At 45.5% G+C, this 27,130-nt stretch overlaps 1 protein-coding gene across 6 annotated transcripts in view; it reads left to right on the forward strand.

Annotated features, from left to right (window-relative positions):
* The window catches only part of TMCC1 (transmembrane and coiled-coil domain family 1), a 202,940-nt gene that overhangs the window by 53,741 nt on the left and 122,069 nt on the right, over positions 1–27,130 (forward strand). For 3 of the 6 annotated variants that reach the window (XM_069811722.1, XM_069811723.1, XM_069811721.1), the window contains one exon: positions 24,349–24,595. The gene's annotated coding sequence lies outside the window, so the exon portion shown is untranslated. Of the gene's footprint in view, positions 1–20,478; positions 20,593–24,348; positions 24,596–27,130 lie in introns of those variants that run through there. The other 3 variants (XM_069811720.1, XM_069811725.1, XM_069811726.1) reach the window with 2 other exon arrangements.

Below are 27,130 nucleotides of genomic sequence, written 5' to 3' on the forward strand. Positions count from 1 at the left end.
CATGCATGCATTAATTCCTAACTACTTCACCTCAAGCAGCCCAGCACACATGCCACTTTATCAGGTTTTGAATGTACTCTGCAGTGTAGGCTGGCATGTGCAAATGTCTCGCAAGCCTTGCTCAAGATCCTGTAGGAGCTCATTGACAGTGGATGAATGTCGAACAGCAACCCCCTTCAGTCAAAATCCCTCTTTGCTACTTATATACTGAGCTCATAGAAAGCAACAATCAAGTTGAAGAAGAGTTATTTTATTTAATGACACTTCATCTCCCCCAGCAAATAGAAATTATAGATTTTATTGCTGCTTTTGGCTTGTATGTGTTTGCGTTTTCTCATTTCTTACTACATACATGGATCTAGAACAAAAGGCCTGATGAACCTACATTTCTCAGGATGTCCCATTAAATTGATAATCTTGCACAACTCAGTTTACTCTCTAAAATCTACAACCTCATCTTTATTGTTGTCCTTCCTTCCAGCATTTCTCCTGAAGTGGTCCCTGTACAGTGGGCTCCTTCTTGTAAGAACATTCAATTTTGTTCTCACAAAGGTTCTTACCGGTAAGTTGAGCTGGGCTTTGCACTTCCCTTGTGAAGCTTGAAAGCACTGAGTCTCTGAGAAATGCAACTGAGTACACTGTGCTCACCTGCTTGAATCCATTTTGTCTCCTCCACAGACTTCATTTTCTGCATGCATCCTCAGAAACATAGCAAACCCGGCAAGCTTTACTTACATTGAAAAATGGAAACAGATTTTTTCTCTCCCGGTGTATGAGAACTGGGAGTTTAGCACTCATTGTTACAAAGGGAGAAACTCATTGTGCCATCAAATTATTCCTCCCAAGCTGTCTGTCTGAGTATTGATCCCTTGTTCCTGAGTAAGTAAACCCTACAGTTGATCGTAATTATTCTGGGACATCTCATTCCAGTGACTGGATCGATAATGCCTTTCATGGCCTCCTGCTGCATGTTCCTGTCATGCCTTGGCACCTCTGCATAACCTGCTGTTCATCAGGAGCCCAATGAAATAATTTGCTGTGGTGGTGAGAATGCTGTCAGCCACTTCACACTCATTAAGGTCTCAGCCAGGACACAACATGAAGCCTTAGATGTACAGCATTTTTAATGAACATCAGTATTAACTTCACACTGTCCCACACGTTGAGGCTGGAAGATTTCCCCTCGATGTCATGTTGTCGTGGTTTAACCCCAGCCGGCAACCAAGCCCCACAGAGCTGCTCACTCACCTCACTCACAGTGGGATGGGGGAGAGAATCAGAAGGGTAAAAGTGAGAAAACTCATGGGTTGAGATAAAGACAGTTTAATAGGTAAAGCAAAAGCTGTGCACGCAAGCAAAGCAAAACCAGGAATTCATTCACTGCTTTCCATCGGCAGGCAGGCGTTCAGCCATCTCCAGGAAAGCAGGGCTCCATCACGCTAAGTAACGGTGACTTGGGAAGACAAACACCATCACTCCGAATGTCCCCCCTTCTTTCTTCTTCCCCCAGCTTTATATGCTGAGCCTGACGTCCTATGGTCTGGAATATCCCTGGGATCAGTTGGGGTCAGCTGTCCCAGTTGTGTCCCCTCCCAACTCCTTGTGCCCCCGCAGCCTGCTCGCTGGTGGGGTGGGGTGAGAAGCAGAAAAGCCCTTGATTCTGTGTAAGCACTGCTCAGCAGTAACTAAAACATCCCTGTGTTACCAGCACTGTTTTCAGCACAAATCCAAAACATAGCCCCATACCAGCTACTGTGAAGAAAATTAACTCTACCCCAGCCAAAACCAGCACACATGTTAAGTCAGGCATAATGCCTATAGGATGCTTGTCATGAAGCTGCCTTTGAGCAGAAACGGGGATAAATATCCAAATTTCCCTTTTGATCCAGAGGCTCAGAGTAAACCTGTCAGGGAGCAGCAGCAAGGCCAAGGGCTCACTGAGGGATGGAGAACCAGGAGGTGAGTGGTAACAAGGCCAGCAGTGCAGGATTGTTGTGATCCCTTTTTCTTACTTCCTGCATAAAATAGGCCTCCTTCATCTTTGATTCAGATTCTGTAAATGTTGTTACAATGCCATGTCTGTTACAAGCTTGCATCTAACATGTAAATAGGGTGTACCTGGTCATTCTGTTGCTGTAATAATGGTATGACAGCTTAGAACTGTTAAGACTCATGGTTTTCCCTGCCTATATGAATTGGGCAGGTATCAATATTAAAATCACATGCTAGTCAGCCAGACAGGCTAGTTTCTTGCTGTTACATTTCCAATTACTATGTTCATCTTCCAGTTTTCATCCTATGCCCAAAAGGATCATATGGAAAGGAATTTGGGTCTAAGCAGAAAGTGGATTAAGGTTCAAAGAGGAAATGCCAAATAATGCACCCTTTCTAATTTGCATAATTTGAAATAATTTGCATAATTTGAAAAGTGGGGGAAATACTAAATTAGCAGGAGGTTTACTGGAAGAGTGCAAGATAATGTTAGACCACAAACAGTGACAATGAACAATAACTTAGAGGCGCTGGGAGTAACACATTGATAAGTAAGGATTACCTGGGTAATTAAAAGCAACTTAATTACCTAGTTTTTAAAATCTTATGCCTCCTAGAGTTTCAGGCAGCCTCTTCTTGTTTTGACTGCCTGGATGAGATACTCAGATCCCATATTTTTAGAACAGAAAAACCTACTCATAACAGTAAAGTTATGTGACTTGATTTCCCACTTCATCAAACTTGTGCTTTTTATGAGCCATGCGTAAGCAATGCAGAGGCTGTGGCTCATCTGTGATGGGCAAATAATGAACAGAACGTGCAAAGATGTAGCTGCTTTGTATTAGGGGTATTGTGCATCATCTCAATGACATGAGAATTTAAAATCAGGCCATACACACCAGCAAAGCTTAACAGCGATGGGAGTTGGTGTAATGTAACTGTTGTTATTGAGCCGTTTGTGTTGACTTGTACAGATAATTTCTGTTGAAGGCCTTCCATTTAGATTTGATCTTGTTTGGCCCCTTCAAGTGACAGGGCCTAAGGTGTGGTGAGCTACACTGGTCATGGGGGAAAGTGTAAGACTCTGAGTATGTGCAGGCAAGTGAGTTACCCAAAGCAGCTAAGGTATGGACTATGCCGGCTGTTCAGTGAGTACATGCTTTTTCTGTCGTTTGTTCCTCTCCTTCCGAGAGACCCATTACCTGTATGTGCTGCAGGGCAAATAAACGTGTGTGAGCTTCTAGCACAGAGTGCTCGACCCTTCGAGTTCACTGCCTGACTCACTTCACAGTCCTTTACACAGCACAACTGAATTGGCCCCACAGGGCCTGGTCTTCCTTCCAGTTATGTAGACTTTGCAGTTGAATTTGATCTGCTTTGACTAGGCTTGCACCCAAGTACTGAAGTGGCAATAGGAGTCTGATGCAGTATCTACATGACAGACTTCTGTGCAGCTCTGCTTGTGCAGGGTGTGAAGAAAGCTTGTCTCTGCCTGGCCTTGTGGCACCAACAGAAACCTCTGGAGCTCTAGCAGTGTACCTTATTTTATTCAGGTTTATGGTAGCTTTTAAAATAAATTTAAACAAAACTACAAGAAGTTCTCTTAGCTGTATTACAAATGAGTAGTGTTCCTATGCTAGTAAAGTACTTCTAATGAACACAGAGCAAAAATTTTAAGGGACACTTGCAAGTGGATTTGTATTACATGACTTACCTGTAAGTCAAGAATTGAGCTTGACCCAACACATTGTTCCCATCCTCTGTTCTTATGAAGTTATTTTACTGCAAGCTTAATTCCACACTGGTTAATGAATTGGAGTATGTCAAAGGTAATTGTAGGTTAATGTACTGGGATTGAACTACATAATATTGCATAGCCTTTGTGTAGCAGTCTGAATAGAAGCCTGTTAAGTGCTCTAAAACTTGGTGCATCCTAGATGCTGTAAACTGAGTGAGGTTGAAAATGTGGTGGACAGCATTTTAAAAGAGGATTCTGAGCACTTCTTTATTTAGCCTAGAAATGGAACTCTCACAGCCCTTTTTTATGCTGTTGGAACAACCACTGGTGTTTCTCAAAAGCCTTTATATGAGGATCTTGTCTTTTACAAAAGCAAATTTTGTTATTGCTACTTGGAAACACAGAAAACTGAGTTACAGCAAGGTACCGTGACTTCATTCCTATCTGTAGAATGTAATTTTAATTCTGGATTAAAATATCCCAAATTCAGATGTTTCCATCCAGATCTGAACTCTATAACCTGAACTCATCACAAAGTCCAGCATCAGTTGCCTACCTCAGACCATCTTTCAGTTCACTGATACTCTATACTTCAGGGCACACAGTGTGCATAATACTGTTCTCAAGCCAGTCTTGCTCCCTTGTTCTCTCTCATACACACAGTTAAAATGGAAGACAGAAAAAAAAATAGAAAATAAGGACTTCCTGCATTCTTGCATTTATTTTTTTTCCCAGCCTGATTTGTGCTTCTAGGCAGATTGTGAATATTCAGCTCACACAGTACAGCCAAAGCAGAGCCTACACCCAGCAGTCTCTTGAAAACGAAGAGCATATTCTCTATACAAGTCTGTCCTTCACAGTCTGTTCCCTGAACCAGCTCATGTGGCCTAAATAACTCAAAGGCCTGCAGTATCCCAGTGGTGCCTGCATTTTAGCGTATAAAAAGTTCTTAGGTATTTCAGCTGAAGTTTGAAAAGAACTTTGTGATGAAAAAATAATGCAGAAAGGTATTAATGAATTAATAATAGTTAGGTTTGTTTATTGATTTCTAACTGACCTGAATGTCTCCATGTTTCCTGAATCCATCTTAGCACTAAATTGGTTTGAATAAACCCCCATTTTTACTAAGCCACCCTCGTCTGTGTCTGTAATTCAGTGTTACAAGCTTAGCTCCTTATATAGCCTTTACGTGAACATGAAGTGTGAGGCAGGAAAAACATTTTGGAGGCAAGAACAGCTGCTAACAGGACATTGCAAACAGGCAATGAAGTCCCTGTAGTCCCAGGTAAGGATGAACACAATCACTCTGAATGATGCAGTGCTGTTGGATATGTTTACAAGAGTTCAGACTAATGACTTGTGTGTTAACATTTGATTAATTCTTACTGGTCATGATGTAGCTGAGTACTGCATCAGAGGAGCAGTATGAACTCTAGGGACAGAAGCATGAACAGTGCCTACCCACTCTTTTCACTTAGGGACACCACTTGTGTCGTGGTTTAACCCCAGCCAGCAACTAAGCACCACGCAGCTGCTCAATCATTCCCCCCCCACCCAGTGGGATGGGGGAGAAAATCAGGACAAGAAGTAAAACCTGTAGGTTGAGATAAGAACAGTTTAACAGAACAGAAAAGAAGAAAGTAATAATGATAACACTAATAAAATGACAACAGCAATAATAAAAGGATTGGAATGTACAAATGATGCGCAGTGCAATTGCTCACCACCCGCTGACCAACACCCAGCTAGTCCCCGAGCGGCGAATCCCCGTCCCCACTTCCCAGTTCCTATAATAGATGGGACGTCCCATGGTATGGAATACCCTGTTGGCCACTTTGGGTCAGCTGCCCTAGCTGCGTCCTGTGCCAACTTCTTGTGCCCCTCCAGCTTTCTCGCTGGCTGGGGATGAGAAGCTGAAAAATCCTTGACTTTAGTCTAAACACTACTTAGCAACAACTGAAAACATCAGTGTTATCAACATTCTTCGCATATTGAACTCAAAACATAGCACCATACCAGCTACTAGGCAGACAGTTAACTCTATCCCAGCTGAAACCAGGACAACTTGATTAACCAGTCTGAGCCAGATGCTGTGATTTATTCCACCTGAAGATCTGGCCCATGTGGAACCCTATAACCTCTACTAGGATACAGTTGTGTTGCGTGCCCCCCCCCCCAAATGAGTGATCTGCTCTCAAAGGTTTCATTAGTCCGCCACCTCCCTCAGTTCAGACATTCTTCCCATTTTATACAACAGAAGGATTAAACCATTTCTCTCTTGATTCTCAGACATGAGTTCAACGCAATGAAGTTTGAGTTAAAAATGCAAAACCAGGAAAAGTGCAGTAGCAGTGTGAGATAAAAATGGTGGAAATGTCTAGAATGGCTGCAGATCAGGTACTAGCTTGGTTTTTTACTGGAAATAATACTTGCATCCACTTCAAGTCCAGGATACAATTCTGTAGTAAGTAATAAAGGACCAATATGAAATTCTAGCCCAGACACTAGATATGAAACATAGGTTTCAGCCCTAATTTGAGCATGCATTCTTCCTGGAAGTCGTCAGTATGTGCAGTTCCAGCCTGACCCTTTTTTTATTATTATTATTATTGCATGTGTGTCTTCATAATACCCATTGTGTGCAATAATAGTGTCTTTCTGCTGCAGATAAGTCATGCCAGAAATAGCTATGGAGCTTGCCTGTTTCCAGAGGTCTGTCATGTATACATATCCTGGGCAGCTATATCCCAACCCTTTCATTCTTCTTTGTTCTTCAGAGAAAGAAAATTGGTTTTTGTCAACAGTTAAAAAAATGGTTCTGTATTGCCCAGTTGAAAGATGGAAGCTCTAAGCCAAGGGGAAAAATGAAGAGGCATCATGTGACATGAGAGTGCTGTGAATTCTATATATGCTGGCATTGTTCTTGGTGATCTTCAGGGGCATAGATTAAAAGTGAAGTATACCCCCTGGAAGTGATCTGTCCAGAAATGACAGTGATGCATGTCTCATGTCTGGTCAAAGGCTTTGGATTTTGAGTAGTCTTAGATGCTGTACTTGATCACTTCAGAAGAGCTAGAGGGATTTCCCCAGCAACTCCTTAAGAGGTCTACTGGTCTATATAAAGGCTGCTTGCATCAGAAGGAAGTTGTCATCTACCCATGTAATTAGGTTTGTGCCTGCTAGAAGAGGATTTCCAGCACACCCAACTCGCGAACTTGCCTGTAGTTAAAAATCATGACTATAAGCTCTGCAGTACTTCTACGGACACTAAAATGACAACAGAGAAATGTTGTATTTTTCTCTCTTGTAACTTCTGCTTCCTCAGTGAGGATTTCTTTGTGTGGGAGACCTCCTGCGTGCTTGGGTTTTAGGCAGGCTACTTACTGCACAGGCTCCCAACTTGCAGAAAAGCACCTTGACCTTTTCCTACTGCACCTCCCTGACTGACAGAACAGAGAGAGGACAGAGGAAAGCTCTGCCTGCGAAGCGTAACCATCCTCGCCCGGCTGCCTTAGATTGCGCAGTCCAGGGATCACATAACTATTCGCAAAAGCGGCGTAATTTGCCTGCCTGTTTCTCCTTCCTTCCCACGCGAGGGCCCCGCAGAGCTGCTCCCAGCTCACGGCGCAGCAGGGATCGGGGGGGGCGCGGGCCCAGCGGGGTCACGGCGGAGCCGGGGCACAGGAGAGCCCTGGCACGGCCCCACAGGAGGAGGCTCCGGCCCCCGAGCAGCCGACCGGGGGGGGCGCTGAGGGGAACGCCGCCGCGTCAGCCGCAGGCCCGTGCCCGCGCTGGCCGGCGCCGGCGGCGGTGGTGGGGCGCTGCTGCCCTCTGCCGCGGGCGGCCGGCAGCGCGCCGGCGGGAAGCGGCGCGGCGCGGGGCGAGGGAGGGCTGGCGCGGCGCGGGCAGGCTCGCCGCCCTCGGTTGGGACCCCGGGCGCGCCTGCTTGAGGGCCTGGGTTTTGTCCTGAGTGGGTCGGCGAGGCAGCGAGGCAGAGGCTAACCTCCGTAACCTCTGCACGCAGGCTGCCCTGTTTGCAGGCTCTGTGGTGTGCAGCACGCACAGGGGTGCTGCTGCACTCCCGGTTTGGTTACTGGGCACATCCCGGACTCGAGTAGGGGAAGCGCACATCCACTGGCCGTGCAGATGTTACCAGCTCATTGTGAATGTGAATTGCTGGGTCTGAAATATCAGAGGGGCCCTCGGGTGTGTTATATATTTTAGGAGCACACATAGAATTTGTTCTGCCTGAACACCAGCGGCGCACGAGTCAGGCTGACATCGCAAGGCTTGGCTTTCTCGTGTATCATGACACCGAAGGACCACATGCTCACTGGTGATGCCTTTGCAGCACTGGTACCATGGGCTCCTCAGCCAGCGGCTGCTGCATGGTGGTACCCGTGATATGGCCTGTCAGCTCCCGCAGGGCAAAACCCCCAGGCAGGAGGGGCAGGAGGGCAAGAGGAGCTAGCTGCTGGACTGTGAGGCCCAGCGAGGCAGTGGGGAGCTGTGCCCCTATGCCACCCTCGGCACTCAGCCAGCCCTCGCCTCCTTGCCCTGTCGCCCCCGTGTGTGCAGGGGGGGGGCATGGGAGGGAAGAGCCAGTGGGTACTCTGGTGTGCGGGACCCCGGGATGGCCAGAGACTTGGAGCAATGCTGGACTGGGCATGGGATGATGAGGTAGGCTCCTTTGTCAGCCCAGTTGCAGTGAGATGACGGGAGCAGGAGGTGGCACTGCTGGTAAAAAAAAAAAGTGGATTTCTCATGGTCAGTTTGTTACGCTCACACTGTTCTTGCAGCAGCTATGCCTCACCAAGGGGAAAAAACTGTCCAAGGTTTCATTCCAGTTCTCTGAGGACTGCTGGGAATAAACAGCATAGACCACATAGACCCTCTTGGTCTTTTGGTACCAGGACTGTTATCGGGAAAACATTCCCTGAAAGTATGCAAGAGCAATACATTTCCTCCATGTTTTATTGGATAGGGAATGTTACTCATTTTCATTGCTTCTTATGACTGGGTATTAATTGCTTCAGAGCATCCCTTCCTTGTTATTAGCCCAATACCTCAGCTTTTCTTACCTATTTCCCCAGAGAAACAACGCTACCTGCATACTCCAGAGCTATTACCTTGTACCAGATGTGCTTTGCTGTTCTCTTTCTTTTCCTGTCCCTTGAAATGTCCCAACCCAGTTACACACAGCCTGAGCTCTGCTTGTGGAAAAGTGGTTTGGGACATTTGCAGGCCATCTTTGCCTTGTGAGATGGTCGCTCACATATTCCCAGTCCCTATTTGGTTGGTGTCAGTGTCTATAGGAGTCTTGCCTTTACTTTCCTTAGCTACAGAATCTGGAGATGGCCCCAGAGAGGGCCTTTTGGGGCAACAAAAGGACTTTTTTTAATTGATGAGTAGAGCTTGAGATTTTGCCATTCCAGCATCAGAACTTAGTAATACTGGTGGTTTCATTTGCAACAGCTACAATGGTTGTTTGATGAGCATCAGAGAGAGAGTGGGTCTGTATTTTTAATCGTTGATATTAGTGATTTTACTTTCAGTGTACGAATATTAATGTAGGTGCTGATTGCTCACAGGAGGCAGAGCACTTTGAAAAATCAAAGTGCATTGCTTTTCATCATCTTGTTACATTACACCATTATCTAGAGAATGAAGTGAGCCATTCAGGAAACTCTTTGTAAAGCTACTGGCCTGACAAAGTTGAGCAGCACTTCACCACCATAAAGAAAAGAGGGTAAGCATGCACACACTGAGAGAAAGATTCCTTTCTCTCCTTCCCTCCCTCATTCCTACTGATCTGGAAAAGAATGTGATAATGCAGAAATGAACTGTCCTCCTTACTCCATGGGGCCAATAGTGATCAAGCAGATGATAACTTTACACATCCATGAGCCACAGGCATCAGTGTTTGTGAAAGGCTCAAACTGTCCTTCAGCTCACCATCACATGTTTTAATACAGCATCTCCATCTGCAGAGGGGTTTGATCATATTTATCTAGCTCAAGAGCAATGATAAGAGGCTGACTTGCTTGGAAATGCCACATGGAAAAGGCTACATTTTTGTTACTATTTGCATTAATTACTTTTCTTTTATTAACTTTCTCGGCTGGACTGGAGCACTTACAAGAGACAGAGCACTTTGCAAATGAAAGTACATTATTTTTCATCATGTTATTGCATTACATCATTATCTAGAGAGTAAAGTGCACCCTTCAAGTTATAACAAGCTGTAATTTCATTGAAAGCTCCCTAGGATTTCTGGACCACAAGAACAAAGCTGCAGCAATTTAGTCACAGGAGCCAGAAAATCAAATTACAACCCCTTTAATACCCAACTGGGGATATGCTATTGCTCTGATATACCCCAGGTTGGATTAAGTGTTTCTGATATGCTGAAACTGGATGGATTGTGCCTTTTAAGGACATTTCAAGCCATAGTAACCATTCAGAGCCAACCTTGGCATCACTGTCCTTTTCTGCTCCTTTGACATAGAGGTCAGAGTCAAGAGTCTGGCAATGAAAGGTGTGTTTTTTCCTGCTCCTTGGGAGGCTGTGCTCTACTTTGTGAGCCACGAGGAACAAAAGTGAAGAAGTACCTAGAGAAAATCTTGTCTGCTACTGAAGTTAGCTGCTGACTTCAAGACCTATGGAAGCAAGCCACTTGCTGGCAGAGTTTATGGGAAGTCTGCTAACAACACAGTGAAAGAATCTCACTGCTCTACAATGAACACTTCACAATTTGCAGCACTCCTCTGCTTTCTTGCTAGTGTTGTAGCTGGGTGCATCTCACTCTCACTATGGTCTGTGGATGACTTGTGTGCACTGATGGGTGTGGGATGCAGTGCTCAGCTCAGTTGGAAACACAGAAATGTTCTGAAACCTGGAGCTTAGTTTGAACTCGCTGCTGAAACATAAGCAGCTGGCTCACTGGTACAGTAATATGGCATGGCTCCTATCTGCATATCAACATTAGAATAATTTCTGGTCTGGGATTTTTTAAGTTGTTCATACATGTACCTGGGACTAAGTGAGCCCCTGATCAGGAACCACTCTTGGAGAATTTAAAAGTAAAGCACTGTTACCATTCTTGGACTTCTGGGATTTAGCCTGAAAAGATTCCCATTGAAGCACTTTACTTCCTGCTGATTCTTGGCCCTGAAGTCATTCTAGCCTTTTGTGATTTGGAAGTTTTAATAAAAATTACTCCATTGTGTTGTCCCTGGATAGAAGGGGGGCCCAAGAAAGCTGGCTAATATTCAAGGATCACCTCCTCCAAGCTCAAGAATGCTCGATCCCAATGAATATGAAGTCAAGCAAAAATGCCAGTAGGCCTGTGTGGGTGAATAAAGAGCTCCTAGCCAAATTCAGACACAAAAAGGAAGCATATAGAGAGGTTGGAAGCAAGGACAGGTAACCTGGAAGGAATGCAGAAACATTGTCTGAGCACCCAGGGACAACGTTAGGAAAGCTGAAGCCTAAATGGAATAGAATCTGGCCAGGGATGTCAAAGACAACAAGAAGGACCTCTGTAAGTACATAGGAGACAAAAGGAAGACTAAGGAAAATGTGGGCCCATTGCTTAAGGAGATAGGGGTCCTGGTTATGCAGGACTTGGAAAAGGCTCAAGTACCAAATGCTTAATTGCCTCAGTCTTTACTAGCAAGACCAACCTTCAGGAGTCCCAGGTCCCAGAGACCAGGTGGAAAGGCTGGAGCAAGGAAGAGGATCAGGTCAGGGAATAGTTAAGCAAACTGGACCATAAGTCCACAGGCCCTGATGGGATGCACCCAGGAGTGCTGAGGGAGCTGGCAGATGTCATTGCAAGGCCACTCTCGATAATCTTTGATTGATCATGGTGACTGAGAGTAGTGCCCAAAGGCTGGAGGAAAGTAAATATCACTTCTATCTTCAAGAAGGGCAAGGAGGAGGCCCCAGGCAATTGTAGGCTGCTCAGCCTCACCTCGATCCCTGCCAATGTGATGGAGCAGCTAATCCTGGAAACCATTTTCAGGCACAGTAAGGACGAGAAAATCATCAGGAGTAGTCAGCATGGCTTTATCAAGGGGAAGTCATGCTTGACCGCCTTGATAAACTTGTACGATGAAATGAGTGGCCTGGTAGATGAGAGGAGAGCAGTGGATATTGTCTACCCGGACTTCAGTAAGGCCTTTGACACTGTCCCTCATAAGATTCTCATACACACGTGTTAGATGTATGGGCTGGGTAAGCAGTCTGATGTGGCTTGACAACTGACTGAAAGGCCAGGCCCAGAGGGTGGTGATCAGTGTCACAAAATCTAGTTGGAGGCCAGTAACTAGCAGTGTACCTTAGGGGTCAATATTGGGTCCAGTCCCATTTAACACCTGCATTAATGATCTGGATGATCTCCATCCTTGGAGATATTAAAAGATGATCTGGATGTGGTCCTGAACAGCTAGCTCTAGGTGGTCCTGCTTGAGCAGGGAGTTGGACCAGATGACAGTCAGGTGTCCCTTCCAACCCCAACCATTCTGTGATTCTGGGTTACTAAGGAAATGTTTTTAGTTCCAGCCACTGGCTTTTGAGAAAAACAAGCTTTACATTTTACCCCTCTTAAATTGCTTGCAAGTGGTGATTGTTTTATTAGGGCACTTTGTGTTTTAACTGCCATCTCTGTTATGCCACAGCTCACAAGACTTTCTTTCTGTTGTAAAGCAACATGATTTCACTAAGGTTTGGTTTAACAGATGCCTTGCAGGCTTTTTTCATGACACCGACTGGGAGTTTGTTTATCATGTGGGTATCGCACACCTCCTAGATGTTAGCCATTGCTAAACACAAGAGGGGAAATAGGATGAAAATCTTTTAAACTAATGTCTTCCAGTAGAGATACCCTTTTGATCTTTAATTACTTTACCACACATACAGAACATTTTTAAGAAGTCCAATTATTTTTTTATTTCTTCAGCTTTTTCAAACTTCTGTAACCCTTTCTAAGTGAACAGTCTAAGTAAGTGTTGCAGTTTCTGTCTTGGCAAAACTACCGGCCGGTATGGACAGAGTCCCCAGATTTCTCCTGCAGAGACTGAGCGAGGCAAAATCGGTCATAACAACCACGTCCTCTGCATCAGCCCAGTACATAACAGAGCAGGCAAGATACAGAGCACTTTCTGGAAGGTCCTAGAATTCTGTGGAGCAAATGCTTAGTTACATCCATCAGTAGACAGTTTTCCATCTCTCTCAAGTTACTTCTGTTGAAGTAGTGAGTGAAAGGCTCAACTGATATCTGTAAAATACTTTGGCTTCACACTTTGCCAGCATAAATGTCTCCAAAAGCTGCAAAGGCAAGGTAAACTGTGGAGGGTTCAGCTGGGTTTCGGCAGGTGAAGGTGAATATTGAAGGGAGTCTGCACAAGGATGCAGCACTCATTTGATCCTGTCTCCTAGGAGAGATGCTCACCTGTTGTCCAGCCTAATTTTTTTTTCTCTCCAAGGGAGGATCTTCCCATCAGGCAGTCTTTGCTTCAGAAATCCAGCCTCTGCCTTGGTAATTTACAGGTAATAAATCTAAGAAGTAATGAAGAAGCCATAATTATGCACCATAGGTGCGCATATAGCACATGCTAGGAGGATTTATGAGCCAGAGTGTTTGCAGACCTTAAATGTTACGTAAGTCCCACCCAATTCAGGGGAGATGCCTTTTTTGGCTCCTCTCTCTGCAATGCCTTCTACACAGGCAAAGCCACGTGGAAATCAAGCTTCATTTACAGCATTTGCAGCATGCCCTGCAATCTCTGAAGCATGAGAAACAAGATATTGCCCACCTATGCTCCATTCTTTTCTGCAGGGTTTTCCACTTCATTGAGAAGAAGTTTCAAAGCAAGGAGTGTTTCTTCTGCTCCGTGCCTTTTCCCCACATGCAGCACTGCAGCATTATCACTACTTTGCCTGTTCTCAGCACAGGCCCTCCGTAGGAGGGCAAGGCAATAGAGGCTCAGTGGACTTCTATGGGGGACAATGTATCCCACACAACATATTAACCAGCCCAAACACAGGGGTGTTTCCCAGCGTCACCTCACTAATGCTGTCAGTTCCCCAGCAGCACAGCCTGCTGCGTGGCGGGGGATGCACTGTCTCACATGCTGGAGCATGGGCTCTCCCCAAACTCCTCACAGATAAACAACCCATCTCTAATTATTTTTCCTCATTGGTCCCAATTTTGTTACATCGGTACCCAAATTTGGTGTTTCTGACACTGTTACATAGGTAATTTTGGCCTGATAAGGTATTATTGATACAGTTACCTAGATGAAGGTGGCTTTTCATCCCATCTCCCTTCTGACCCTATGGTCCATGCTGGTTATATTTAATTTCCATTATATGCTTTTTGGACAGAATTATCTTACTTTAAACTTGATACCCTGTTCTGGTTTAACCCCAGCTAGCAATTAAGCACCACACAGCCGCTTGCTCACTCCCCCCACCCAGTGGGATGGAGGAGAAAACGAACAATCAAAAAAAGTAAAACCTGTGGGTTGAGATAAAGCCAGTTTAGTAGGGAAAGAAAGGGGAAAAAAAATAGTAACAGAATATACAAAACAAGTGATGCACAATGCAATTGCTCACCAACCACTGACCAATGCCCAGTCAATCCCTGAGCCACGGTGCCCGCCGGCCAACTCCCCCCAGTTTATATACCGGGTATGACGTCACATGGTGGGGAATATCCCTTTGGCCAGTTGGGATCAGCTGTCCTGGCTGTGTCCCCTCCCAACTTCTTGTGCACCCCCAGCCTCTGCTGGCAGGGCAGTATGAGAAGGTGAAAAGTCCTTGACTTGGTAGAAACATTGCTCAGCAACAACTAAAACATTAGTGTGTTATCAACATTATTCTCATCCTAAATCCAAAACACAGCACTATACCAGCTACTAGGAAGACAATTAACTTTATTCCAGCTGAAACCAGGACATAGGCCTACCTACTACTAATTAAACACAGTCTGCATACCAGAGCAATGACGCAATGCAGTTAGTGCTCACACCATACTTCTGCCCTTGCATAGTTTTCATTGCACCTCTGGTACCCATCAGAGGCCTTAGCTAGCTTTGAAGCCTAATATTCCAGTGGACACTCTTGCTTACAATAGCATTGAGAAGTCATAAACTGATTGGCATTATTGATTTGGTCCTGCAGATTCAAAGTAATGTAGTAGTTTTGGTTACTTAACCCATGGCGCCCTAACAAGCCTTTGTGTTAGAAAGTTCCATAAACCAAGTTCCTAGAGGCTGTTTTATATTGCAAACTCCAAAATAGAGCCATCCAGAATCCCCAGTAGCATTTGAAATTTTAGGCCACAGAGAGTCCAGATAAGACATGGACTAACAGGATGCTTGTTCCAGTGTACCTGACATTGCATCCTTGAAAGCAAACAAAACTCCCTTCCCTGAAACTTGAGTTGCATGGGTATGAATTAGAAGTTGTTGTAGTTTAACCCCAGCCAGCAACTAAGCACCACGCAGCCGCTCGCTCACTCCCCCCACCCAGTGGGATGGGAGAGAGAATCGAAAAAAAGTAAAACTTGTAGGTTGAGATAAAGACAGTTTAATAGTACAGAAAAGGAAGGGAAAAAAAAATTTAGAATATACAAAACAAGTGACGCACAATGCAGTTGCTCACCACTTGCTGACCAATGGCCAGATAGTTCCCGAGCAGTGATCCACACCCCCTGGCCAACTCCCCCCAGTTTATATACTGGGCATGACATCACATGGTGTAGAATATCCCTTTGGCCAGTTTGGGTCAGCTGTCCTGGCTGTGTCCCCTCCCAACTTCTTGAGCCCCTCCAGCCTTCTTGCTGGCTGGGCATGAGAAGCTGAAAAATCCATGACTTAGTATAAATGCTACTTAGCAACAACTGAAAACATCAGTGTGTTATCAACATTCTTCTCATACTGAACACAAAACACAACACTATAACACTATACCAGCTACTAGGAAGAAAATTAACTCTATCCCAGCTGAAACCAGGACAGAGGTATAAATACTAGCTGCAAAATTACATCCCAATCAGTTTGAATCCAGTTTGCCCATAGCATTTGGTATCTGACATGTTAGACAAGTTCACTCTGTGGGTTCAAATTCCACATCTGACTTAGACTCCCAACTTCCTGGCGGTCTTTCCTAGGATTCAGTACTGCCCTAAACACTGATCTGAGATGACCCAGTCGCTACCTGAATTGGTATTTGGGTCTTGCTGTGTCACAGCTTCCAGTGGAACAGTCTTGGAGAACTTTCTCTCCTATTTTATCCAGTCTTTCCAGATTTACCCAATTAACAGGTGTCATTTTGCCATGAAAGCACCTACACGACGTGTATTTGTGAAAAACCTCTTAGCAAACTCCTGGCCCCTATTCTGCCTTCTATGCTTCCAAGTTGTTGGCCTGTTTTCAGTTAAGCCCTGCAGGCTAACTCTTTTTTTCCCCTTCCCCCTTTTTTAATGGTGAGCTTTGCAGCTCAGCACTTTTTATTTCTGCCATAATAGCAAAAGCGATGTTGTTATGAGTGCTGACATTTTTGTGAGAGCATGCCAGTGAAGGTTAAAAGATACGCCAAAGCAGCCGCCATTGTATTTGCAAGCAAGGCCCAATGTTCTGCTTTATTTCTTATTTTCAGAGAACAGATATGGTTACTTCCTGGTGTGGCTAGAATTTGTGAAGAGAACAATAACTTATTTAACCTGAACAGCTTCAAAATTATTCTGTCTTTCAGTATGCATTACCTCATTGCACATTTCAAATGTACATGCCTAATTTTGTGCTTGCATATGTGAGTTATGTCTGCATAGCCATGTCTTCTGACGCTATGCAAGACGGAATGAAGTTGCCATGTGAATGTAAAGGGAATCAGATTTCAGGAAGACGGCAGTCGCAAAACAAACTCATGGTTGTTGCTATAAGGGCTCCCTGAGAGCTGATGCTGAATTAAAAGGTACATTTTTTCCAGGTCAGATCAGCAAAGATTTTTCACCTTTCTGACCAGAACTGCCCTCCTGAGCTTGTGTTTCTCTCTGTAACAAACTCCCAGGGTAGCTCATGTCCTTTATTCACCATTTCTGGCAGTATAGCTGATGCCTGCTGGTGCTTCTGAAATGGTATCCCAGCAGTCAGGCAGGGTTAGTTTCTATAGTGACTGGAGATTAAAGAACTAAGCTTTAATCTGAATGTAATTTATCAGTCCATTACATTCAATTCACCTGGTTATTTCATGTCCGTCTTCAGTCTGCTACTTGGTTTCCTCCCAGCAACTCCCTATGGAAAGAGCAAAGATTATACAAGGACAGGACCAAAAAGAAGCCCCAAACACCTGGAGGCACAGTGGTTCATATCTATAAGGCTGGGGACTCTCATCTTACTGAAGGGCCTGGCTAACAACCCAAGGGTGGCATCATAAGAACTGATGAGTGTAGTAAGGTAGTGTAAGTAAGGTTTTGAGGAAGGCATAGAAAGGTAAATCTAATCAGTCCACAAGCAGGTTTTATTTCCCTGCAGGAATCAATATCAATTAATAGAAGCACAAAGAGACCCTCCCCAGTTTCAGCCCCACGCAAGCTATTTGCTCTGGTGTTCTAGCCCAGCTTTTATCCTCCTACATTTTATTTAGACCCACAGTCTGTCACAGGACTTTCCTGTGCAAATGAGCATTAAGAGCTGTGCTGAATGCCACCAGCTCAGAAAAGTAACTGCTGTGCTTATTTTGCATTCACTCTGCACTGGCACAAGTCACTGTATTGGACAGAGACCAGTGAGGGTCCAAAGGTTTTCTCCTGTGCGAGGAGTGAACTGATTTTAAGTTGCCACATCGTTCACCTGAAATTCTAGAGCTCTGTTACAGTGATAGCTCAGATAAGTGTCCAAAATGGAAGTCTCTGTAGTAAGTGTTGGCTCTGGTCCATAGATACATGTAGATCTACAGATATAGATTGCACATGCACAAAAACATTGTGCTGTCTGGCTTTCAAAGAAACTGAGCTCCTTTGGCTTCAGTTGCTCTGAAAAAACAGAGATGCTGATACAAAGCTGTGATATAAAAGCCATTCCCTGAATATCTATTTGTAGATTTGCAATGTTCCCCTCTTTGAATTAGTGAATATAAAATATTTTTTGAAAATTAATTACAGTACAAGATCAAATATGTAGAAATATATTGCAGAAAGTCCTATTAGAAAGTATATAAAGAAGGAATATAATTAATAAGCCAAAACATCAATACCCAGTACCTGCAGAGAGGGATAATTGTACTTTAATTACTTCCTTAGCTACCTGGTTCATCGCTTCTGTGTATTGTCTAAAACCACAGATTTCCTATGGACTTTTGAATCTGATATTCTTAATCATGTTGTAGTTACTAGCCTTATGTGTTTAAAGCCAAATTTAACATCAGCTGGTGATCGAACACTAACGATTTGTTACTTACATGGCTATTTGTTATTAATAAATAAGAAAAAATTGAGTTAATAAATATTTTGAATATAAATGCCACATGTATGCTGTTTGTTTACATTGTACACACTCTGAAGTTAGCCAATGAAATTCAGCCGGTCAGGTTCGCTTGCTGCTGTTGGTCAATCTCACTTTCTGTTCTCATGTGCTGACACAAGATCCCAGTGCTTAGTTATTCAGCTTTGAAAAGGAGGAGAGGTGAAAAATGGTTTAAAAAGAAATATTAAAACATCTCTTACTAGTTCTGCAAAATGTTTTGTTAGGAGATAGGGGAAGGAACAAGTTCCCGTCAGCTTTAAATAACCTGTCCTTGTTTCCTAGATCCTGCAAATCATGCAACGCCCAGCCAGACATTAGATGACCAATTGTTTATGAAAAGGAATAAGGCTTATTTGACTACTGAAGCAGCAGAGAAGGAAGGCGGTAAGCAGGGAGAGGCCCTTGACAGGTGGTACATCCATCACTCCTCAGCAGAGCTCTGACAATGTCAGTGGTGGATATTCACTTTAGGAGGCAAAGATTCACCATCTCTTACTTCCTGCCTTTAGGTTTTCTTGGCATGTCAGGACCCATATCCTGTCTGCACACCCCATGACTGTAACTTCAAGTGGCAGTGCTTGAATTCAGCATACAGCTCTTGCCTTCCCTGGGCACCCTAATGTGTCATAGCCACGCTCTGCTCTAGCTTCAAGACACACTAGAGTGTGACCTGGGGGAGAGACAGGGGAGAAAAGAAAAGATAGCTGAGGGCGGTGAGGAAGGGATTTAAGTGGGAAAGATATTGGCTGGTGTTCATTAATTCTTGAGCTTTACATGAAAAAATGTAAGAAGAAGTAATGAGCACTGGTTTGAAATAAAAGTCAAGTTGTATAAATTCCAACTTTTTTGTGGCTAAATACATTAATTACATCAGACAAATACAGATCAAGGCAAATTTTTCATCAAATCAGCTTCCAGAAAGGGTGCAGCCTTCTAAAAATACACAAGCCCAGTCACCCTAGATAACATTGCTGTTGAGATGAAGAGAGATGGTCAGGTCAGCTGAAACAGTGTCTTTCAGATCCTGGTCTTTGGTGTCTTCTCAGGGCACTTCATCCAACTCACCGCTAGATGAAAATGATGGTGGAAAACCAGAAGCAGCTGATCAAGGAGCCCTTCTGAAATGTGTATAATACAGTTTGACTATTCTAGAAGTTTCTCTGTATGGTCATCACAACCCTAAGCACTATTCCATATGGCAAACTAGAGGTCACAAACCAATTTGCAACCTGATACCATCTATGAATCCTTCCTAGAGCCTGTTGTTACACAGAGAACCTCAGTGACTGCCACCCCTCATGGACTTCAAATGGGAGCTTGTGCAACCACCTTGTCAGGATCGAAGGTGCAGTGGAACACCCGCACTGAGGTATCATCTGGGGCAGTAGGAGTTACTGCTCAAGGCAAGCAGCCACGCAGTGGAGCTCAGATCTGGCAAAGCTGTTCCGTGTGAGGTCTCTCTCTGGCAACGGCTACAAAAGCAGGGCCTGCAGGGCTCGGTGGCAAGTTGTGCCTATGGGAGAAGGAACAAGAGAGCAGAGAAAAAAGCATTCCAGAAAGGTGCTAGGAGAGGAGGGGGGACAAGACCTCGTCTCCAGTTCGGGATGCTGGGAAGACGCTTAGGAATGACGAGCAAGGCAACTGTTCGTTTGCACCACGGCGGTCTGCCTGCTCGGCGGCCAGCCAGCCCCTGGACTGCCTCAAGAACAAACCGCCGGTCCGCTGGAGCAGCCGGCCCAGCCAGGCTCCCCTCGGGCCCCGGAGCGCTCCTGTCGAGGGGCACGACAGTACGCGGTATGTCCCCGGGGAAGTGCTCGGTGAGCGGCTGCCACGGGGCCGGCCGCGGCGGAACGCAGGCCGCGGCCTAAGTCGCTAACGGGCGCCACCCTGCGGGCCGCGGGCAGGCGGCGCCGCGCCGGCAGGGGCCCAGGCTAGGCAGGGCCCGGGCCCGGGCGCGGCAGGGCGGGCCTCGCCACCGCTGGCAGAGCTGGGCCGGGAGCGGGCAGCGGGGCCGAACCGGCGGGCCCGGGTCCGCGCGCGTGACCGGCGCGCGCGTGACCGGCGCGCGCGTGACCGGCGCGCGCGTGACCGGCGCGCGCGTGACCGGCGGCAGCCACCGCCCGCGGGCGGAGCACCGCTGGGGGGCGTGGCCGCGAGGCGGTCACTGCTCGCCCCGCCCCGCAGGCGACCTTATCGCGCGCGCGCCGCACCCCGCCCCTCGCGGCTGCGCCGTGACGTAGCGCGCGTCCGGGGTGAGCGGTCTGGCGGAGCGCGCGCGGGGATGGAGCAGCCAGCCGCCGGTGACGCGCTCGGGGCGCCTCCGCTCGGCCGGTGAGTGACCCCCCCATCCCACCCAGCGGGGCGGCCCCGGCCCCAGCCGCGGTCCCGGTGCCGGCCGAGGGCGCCCCTTCCCCGGGGCGCGCGGGCCGGGCCGACGCTGAGGGGACCCGGGGCGGGCGCGGCGGCCTCACCCGCTTCCAGACCTGTTGTTCGGCCGCGCTTTACCGCCGCCGCCCCGTTTGTCCCTGGCCGGTTCGGGCCCCCGCCGTGGGAGGGGGGCCGCGGCCCGCCCGCCCCGGGGCCGCCCGCCCCGGTCACCCCAGCGCGGCCCGTCGGGGCTCGCGGGCCTCGTTGCCGCGGCCGGCGGGGGCGGCGCGGCGGGCCGGGGGGCGCAGGTGCACCGCGGCGCGGGCGGCCGCCTCCCGCGGCGCGGGCGGGAGCGCCGCCTTCTCGCCGGGGCCGGCGCCCGCCGCCGGGCTGCGCGGAGGCGCCCCCGCGGCGGCGGAAGGCGTGAAGCCCTGGCAGCCGCCCAGCCCCGCCCGGGGGGCGGTGGGGCCCGGTGCACGCCTGCAGGAACGCCCGCAAAGGCGCTGCGGGTGCGTGGGCTCTTTGTTTTGGCGAGCCGGCTGCGCCGGACCTTACCGGTTTTTAAGATAGCTGAAGTTTGGGTGTATTCTTCACCTGTTCCTTCCCGCTTCAGCCGTCTCTTACGAGATAAGTGAGTGCGGATTACTTCGTTGTGCCGACATGTACGTGAGCTCAAATTTTGCTGTGCTAAAAACGGGTTTTCAGAGGCAGGCCTTTAAAGGAGAGAATTTTGGATGTAAAGGGGTAGCTTCGGAGCTTTACTAGTACCAAAAGTTGTGAGGCTTGGAACTGAAACTGTTTGTCAGCTGAACTTGTGCGTACGGCCGCTGTCATCGATGATACCGGAAACGCCTAGCGTGCATTAGTAACAAATACTGTGGCCAACAAAGCACGTGTAGCAGGTTGAGGCATCCCTTTCACTATGAGATTCGACTAATGAGGAAGCTTAAGGAGGCTTCTTGGTGGGCAGAAGCTGTAAAGGTATGAACTGAAGGTATAAAGATCTGGGTGGAAGTGTAGAGGAGGAGGAGAGGAATGTAACTACCACTGCATCAGAAGTGGTGTCCCTTGACCACATACCTTAAAATCGGATTTTTCTGCCAGGTGGAAGCCCTTAGTAACACACATCTGAGCTACAGGTATGGCCGTTGAAGTAGTAATGCCCTGAACCTGAGCCAGTGCAAGAGGGTCCTCCTGAGTCCAGGGAGCAAGTGGTGCTGTCCTTGCTGCTCACTGCTGGTCCTGTCTTAAGCAAGATTAACTAATGTGTTGCAGATAGCTTCATGTTTATTCAGCAGGATGATGCTCCTCTCAGGGTAGATTCTTTGTCTGTCTGGAAATGCCCAGAGGTGAGGAAAGCCAGGTGTTCTTCTCAGTGCTGGGGGACTCTCCCCTCTCTTGTCTGGGGACAGTGGAGCCTGTCAGCTTGCAGGACTTGCACTGCTCCATGACCTCCATAGCCTCACAGGGTTCCTGTGCCAAATGGACAAGTTTTTTGGAGCTTTGTATCCACTGCATCCAGTTCAGCTGCCTGATAAACCCACTCAACAGATCAGGAAGTCGTTTGAAATATGAAAGCAAACTGAGGATGGAGAAGATCTACTTTGTGTACATTTTGTGTTAGAAATAAATTGGGGCTTCAGGGTTTCTTATCTTAAAAAAAAAAAAAAAAAAAAAGTTTTTTCCTCATTTAAAAGTTTGGGGTTTCCCTGTCCATGTACTACATAACAGTTGGTCTCTGGCATGGTTTGGGCTCTCTTGTATCCTACTTAGTCATAGCTAAAGATCCAATAAATAAGCTGTGTCTAATTCAGATACAAAATAGAAATTATTGAAGGACTACTAAAGTTTTTTTTCTGTGTGTTTAAAGAGGTACTTTCTTTAGGAAGTGTGGTATATCTAGAAAGTCACTTCCTGTGCTGGTCAGGTGAATGGTTTGGTACCTGTCTGTAGCTGGTGGTGTTGGTATTGAGTGGGCTGCTGCAGCTTGCACTGGAGTTAGGCAAACCTATTAGTATCTCATCTGGTCTTTCAGAGAATTTGGTTTTGAACCGTTCAAAAATAATTGGTGTGATAATATCTTGGGCTGGGTTTCTAGGAATTTTTGCTTAGAGGTCTGGGGGAGGAGTCTTCTCTCTCTCCAGCTGTTCCTCCAGTGTGTTTTCCTGATGTGGTGTGTTTTCCTGATGTGGTGTGTTTTCCGCTGGTTTCACAGCTGTTGTCTTCTAAGGAAAGCTACGCTTTGGGAACTGAAATCACTGAGTTTAAGCTATTGCTCAGGTGAGCTGGCTGAGTGGCTTCCCCTTGATGGATCTGAAGTTTCCTCACCCCTAAAATATGGCTAGTGGTTCTCCCTTATGTCTGTCCTCTAAGGCACTGTGAAAGCCGATTACTGCAGCGTGCTTGGTTACTGCTTGATGAAATGGTACTTACAGAGAAGATCGTACCCTCTTGATGAGGATATGAGTTTCTTTAGAACTAATAGGGGACTTATGTTAACTCCCTAGGGTAAGAGAGGGGGTAGTATTTCAACACTGAGACTTGTTAAAGTGGTTTGTGGGCATCCAGGTCTAGGTGGCCCTGCTTGAGCAGAGTGGTTGGACCAGATACCTCCAGAGGTCCCATCCAACCTCAGCCGGTCTGTGATTCTGTGAAATTGGCACAATGTTTAATAGTGGATAAACTGACACCTTTGGAAAAAGTGAAGATACGTGAATGAAATGCAGTGTGGCAGGCTATATGTGATTTGTCAGCATTACTAGAAAGCGAGTAGTCTGCTACGATTTAAATACTAAAATTAAAATTCTTAAAACCCCTGAAGAGTCAAGACACTGGATGTTGTCACAGCAGTGAGCTGATTCTTTAAGCTTGAAAATAAGCTCTGAATTCTTGTTCCTCCGGCCAAGCATGTTAAAATGGTCAAGAAGAAAAAGGAAAGAAGAAGAAAACAAGTGATTGTATGGAGTTAAGTGTCTTTTTTACAAAATGAAGTCTCGCCATACTTTCAGAAGCATTTTACGATAATGCAAAACTAGCTGACCTTTTTTATTTGTAAAGAAGAATCCTACTGTTGTACCAAAAGTACAAAAACTTGTGTCACAGTAACATTGAACAGCTTTGATTTGGAACCTAGAACTGCCAAGCTATGTGACGTATAAACACAGAATAGAAGGTGCCCTACAGAGTTTACGTTTTATTAACTTAAATCCAAACTAGAAAAGTTCAGAAGTACACCAACACTCCTAAATGTTGATGCTGTGCAGGAACTTCCCTAGTATTTACCTTACATCCATGCTGTGTTGGACTTCCATCACTCTGTGTTAATTCTCGTTTTGGACAGCAGCGTAATTCTTTAGTCTGACACTGGTGACACAAGCATTTGTGTGAAAATATTTAGTGAACATCAAGGCATCTAATGAGCTGGGAGGTTTTGTCTGAAACGAGACACTCTGCGCTGTGGCATTGTGTTGAACACTCTGTTATGATCAAACATTATCTGAATGCTTAGAGAATTTTCCTCCTTGAGATAATTTATTAGGTTAAAGTACTGAGGTAACTTCAGAGGCTGTTTCTGATTTTAAATACATCAAAGCTAGCAGAAACCCAGTATTTCAAATAAGAGTTAATTTTTTTTTCTGAAGGAGACTCTGAATCTGTAGTGCTTTTTGTTGCTTATCAGATGTTAATGGTGTTTCTTACCATCCTTGTTAATTTTGGCAGGTCTTTCTCCTCTACAAAGAAGCTTTGTTGCCAAGATTTACTCTGAAAATGACCTACACTACTGACTGCAGATGTCTGCAAATGTAGAAGCTGATAAATCGTATCTCCTTCCCTCCTCTGACTTTCGTCTTTCCTGTGGAATTTATACTTCTAAGTATTTTTAAAACTAGAGCTCTGTTGAAGACATTTGGATTACAACTGTGAGCATATCTATGCAAAGAGATGAGCTAGCCTGAGCAATTTTAAGGTATGTATGTCTATAATGACTTATAACAAATGGGAAGAAAAGGCCATCTGACTATAGGGCAAAGAGAACTCTAGGCATACATTTTCTAGATTCAGATTATCTGCACCATTATTCATGGTTCTAGCAATGGAATATACATATGCACAGTGAAACTGTACGAGCACCAGAATATCCAGCTGGCATTGTGTGGAGGGTGACTTTGTTTGAACCTGCTGTAGGAATATTCAAAGGATTCCTTTCAGAAAAACTTGTGTTGTATGACCTGAGCCTTCGCTGCTTACCCAATTCAGTTCTTAAATGCCACCAAGGTCTGTAGAGATTTTCTTCTTCCAAGCATTTGACAGACATTAAGTAGTCATTGAAACACACCTGGGAGGCAGTGGTGGTTTCTCTATTTGGTTAGGTAAAGCATTCAGATGAAGTTAGAAGACAGCTGCCTTGAATTGGAAAGCATCTTCAATGAAGGCTAGAAAAGAAGTAGGTCTTGCTTGCCTTCCCATGTACAGGTCATAGCTCAGTGGTCTTTTTGCTTACAGAAAGCTGCAGTCTTGTAGGGCAATCTGCTTGTAATGTACAAGACTAGCAGAGCTGGGTGGGTTTTGCTCTGTGCAGTTTTGTCCCACCCTGGTGACAGAAGATGGAGAACCTTAGCTGTTTAAGAAGTGCAGAAGTTCACCAGCTTGCACAGCTATATTTTACCTTAAGGCTCTTAGCTGTACTTTCATATTGAATTCTGAACCTGGAATGAGGAAGTCGGCTAACTTCCTCTGTATGGGTTTAGAAGAGGCCAGTGTGCACTGATAACATCTGTTGACTCTCCTTTTGTAAACTACTTGGACATGGTTATCTTTTTCTGTGATTTAGGTGTTCATGCTAACACTCCAGGGCAGTGGCAGTCGTATCAATTAATTGTGGGTTACAGCAAAAGGTAGCCAAACACATTTCTGTCTTCTAGAAGAGTCTGATTATTCATTAGGGTTTTTTTAAAAAAGGAAAACTAATGTGCTGAAAGTAGATACCTGACTGAATCATTCAGCATGCTACATTACTGTACAGTATGTAGCAGACACTTTTCTTAATAGCTTTTATGCACAAGCCCCAGTGATTCAGGCTGAGACAATACTGGAGGGACATAGATCTAACCTACCTACTCATCTGGCTTGATAGCCTGATGATGTTGTTGCCGTAACAGGAAGGCAAAATGGACTGTGTCTGCAATGCTAGTGTAAACTTTAATTGACAGTGAAGTGCTGTGGTTGAGAAGGGAATCCTTATCTGTACTGCAGCTATTCCTCCCATCATTCCCCTACAAGCAGAGCTAGGCTCAAGGGGTGATTAGCTTGGTAAATTTCTCTATTATGAGTGGGCAGAACTTAGTGCAGCAAATTTGAAACGTGTTCCTCAGTCTAACCTGGGCATTGTTGCTTGGCTATGGTAGTACACTAAAACAGCATTGGGCAGAAAAGTGGTTTTGTTTCCTGTGAGCTGCTTTCATGATAACTGGAGAAACACACTGGAGCTTCAGGAGTGAAATGGCTTGCTGAGCTGCCCATTATGATCTTAGTGTGTGTTTTAGATATTGTACCAGGGACTTGGATTCTGTAACCCAACTAGATGCCTTTTTTAGTTGTATATAAATAAGTTATGGTCTCTCTAATTCCATCAATTAAAATCGGTGTGCATTTCCCAAAAAAGCTGCTGTTCTGTGAAAATTGAACAATTCCTGCAGTAGCTCTGAAAGCCTGTAAGAATACATAGGTTCCATGTGTCCCTGACTGTATGTCCCTCAGCAAGGTATGAATCTTTATTTCCTTATCTGTAAGATGAGGTTGATCTACCTCTGTAAAACATTCCATTTCATGAAAAGCATCATTTAAGTGTTGTTTGCAATAACTGCAGTTTCATTATTCAAACTCGTGATTAGAAGTAAATACTAATTTGTGGAGTGGCAAAGAATTTTAGTAGAAGATAAAGTTTTCTTTTGATATAAAGAAATGGTCTGAAAGGTGAAATTGTGTATATTGGAGAATCTTGCCCTAAAACTGCCCTAGAAGGTGTCTAAAAAGTTTCAAAGGACATTAAAGGGCACTGAGATGTTGAGACGGATAGTAGTGCCATTGATTCAACTTGTGTGATGGGTTATGATAAGAAGTTTGCAGACACTTGCTTACAGCTTCTTCAGAGGTAAATTTGGCAAATTTCAGTATTTTTCAGATCTGTGTGGGCTGGTTGGTCTCCCTTAAATTCCTTAGTGGCCTGTCTTTGTCCTGGAGTTGTTGGCTGTTATTTTCGTGGAAGCTAGTTGCTGTGGTGATTATGCTGTTAGCAAATAAATGTGTTTTTCATGATCTCCAGGTATACTAGTCTGGAGCAAAAAGACTGTAGCCTTTTCTGGGATTGACAGAAGTACTGCACCCATAGAGGCTCAGTGTTTGTAAATCACTGCCTGTAGGAGAGTGCTGAAGAAACATCTTATGCTTTAGTGGGTCATAGTAGTAAGGTGTAATATCACTTGTCTTTACGGAGCAGTGAGCA

The sequence above is a fragment of the Haliaeetus albicilla genome, chromosome 24 (assembly GCF_947461875.1).
Source record: "Haliaeetus albicilla chromosome 24, bHalAlb1.1, whole genome shotgun sequence".
NCBI classification, from domain to species: Eukaryota; Metazoa; Chordata; class Aves; order Accipitriformes; family Accipitridae; genus Haliaeetus; species Haliaeetus albicilla.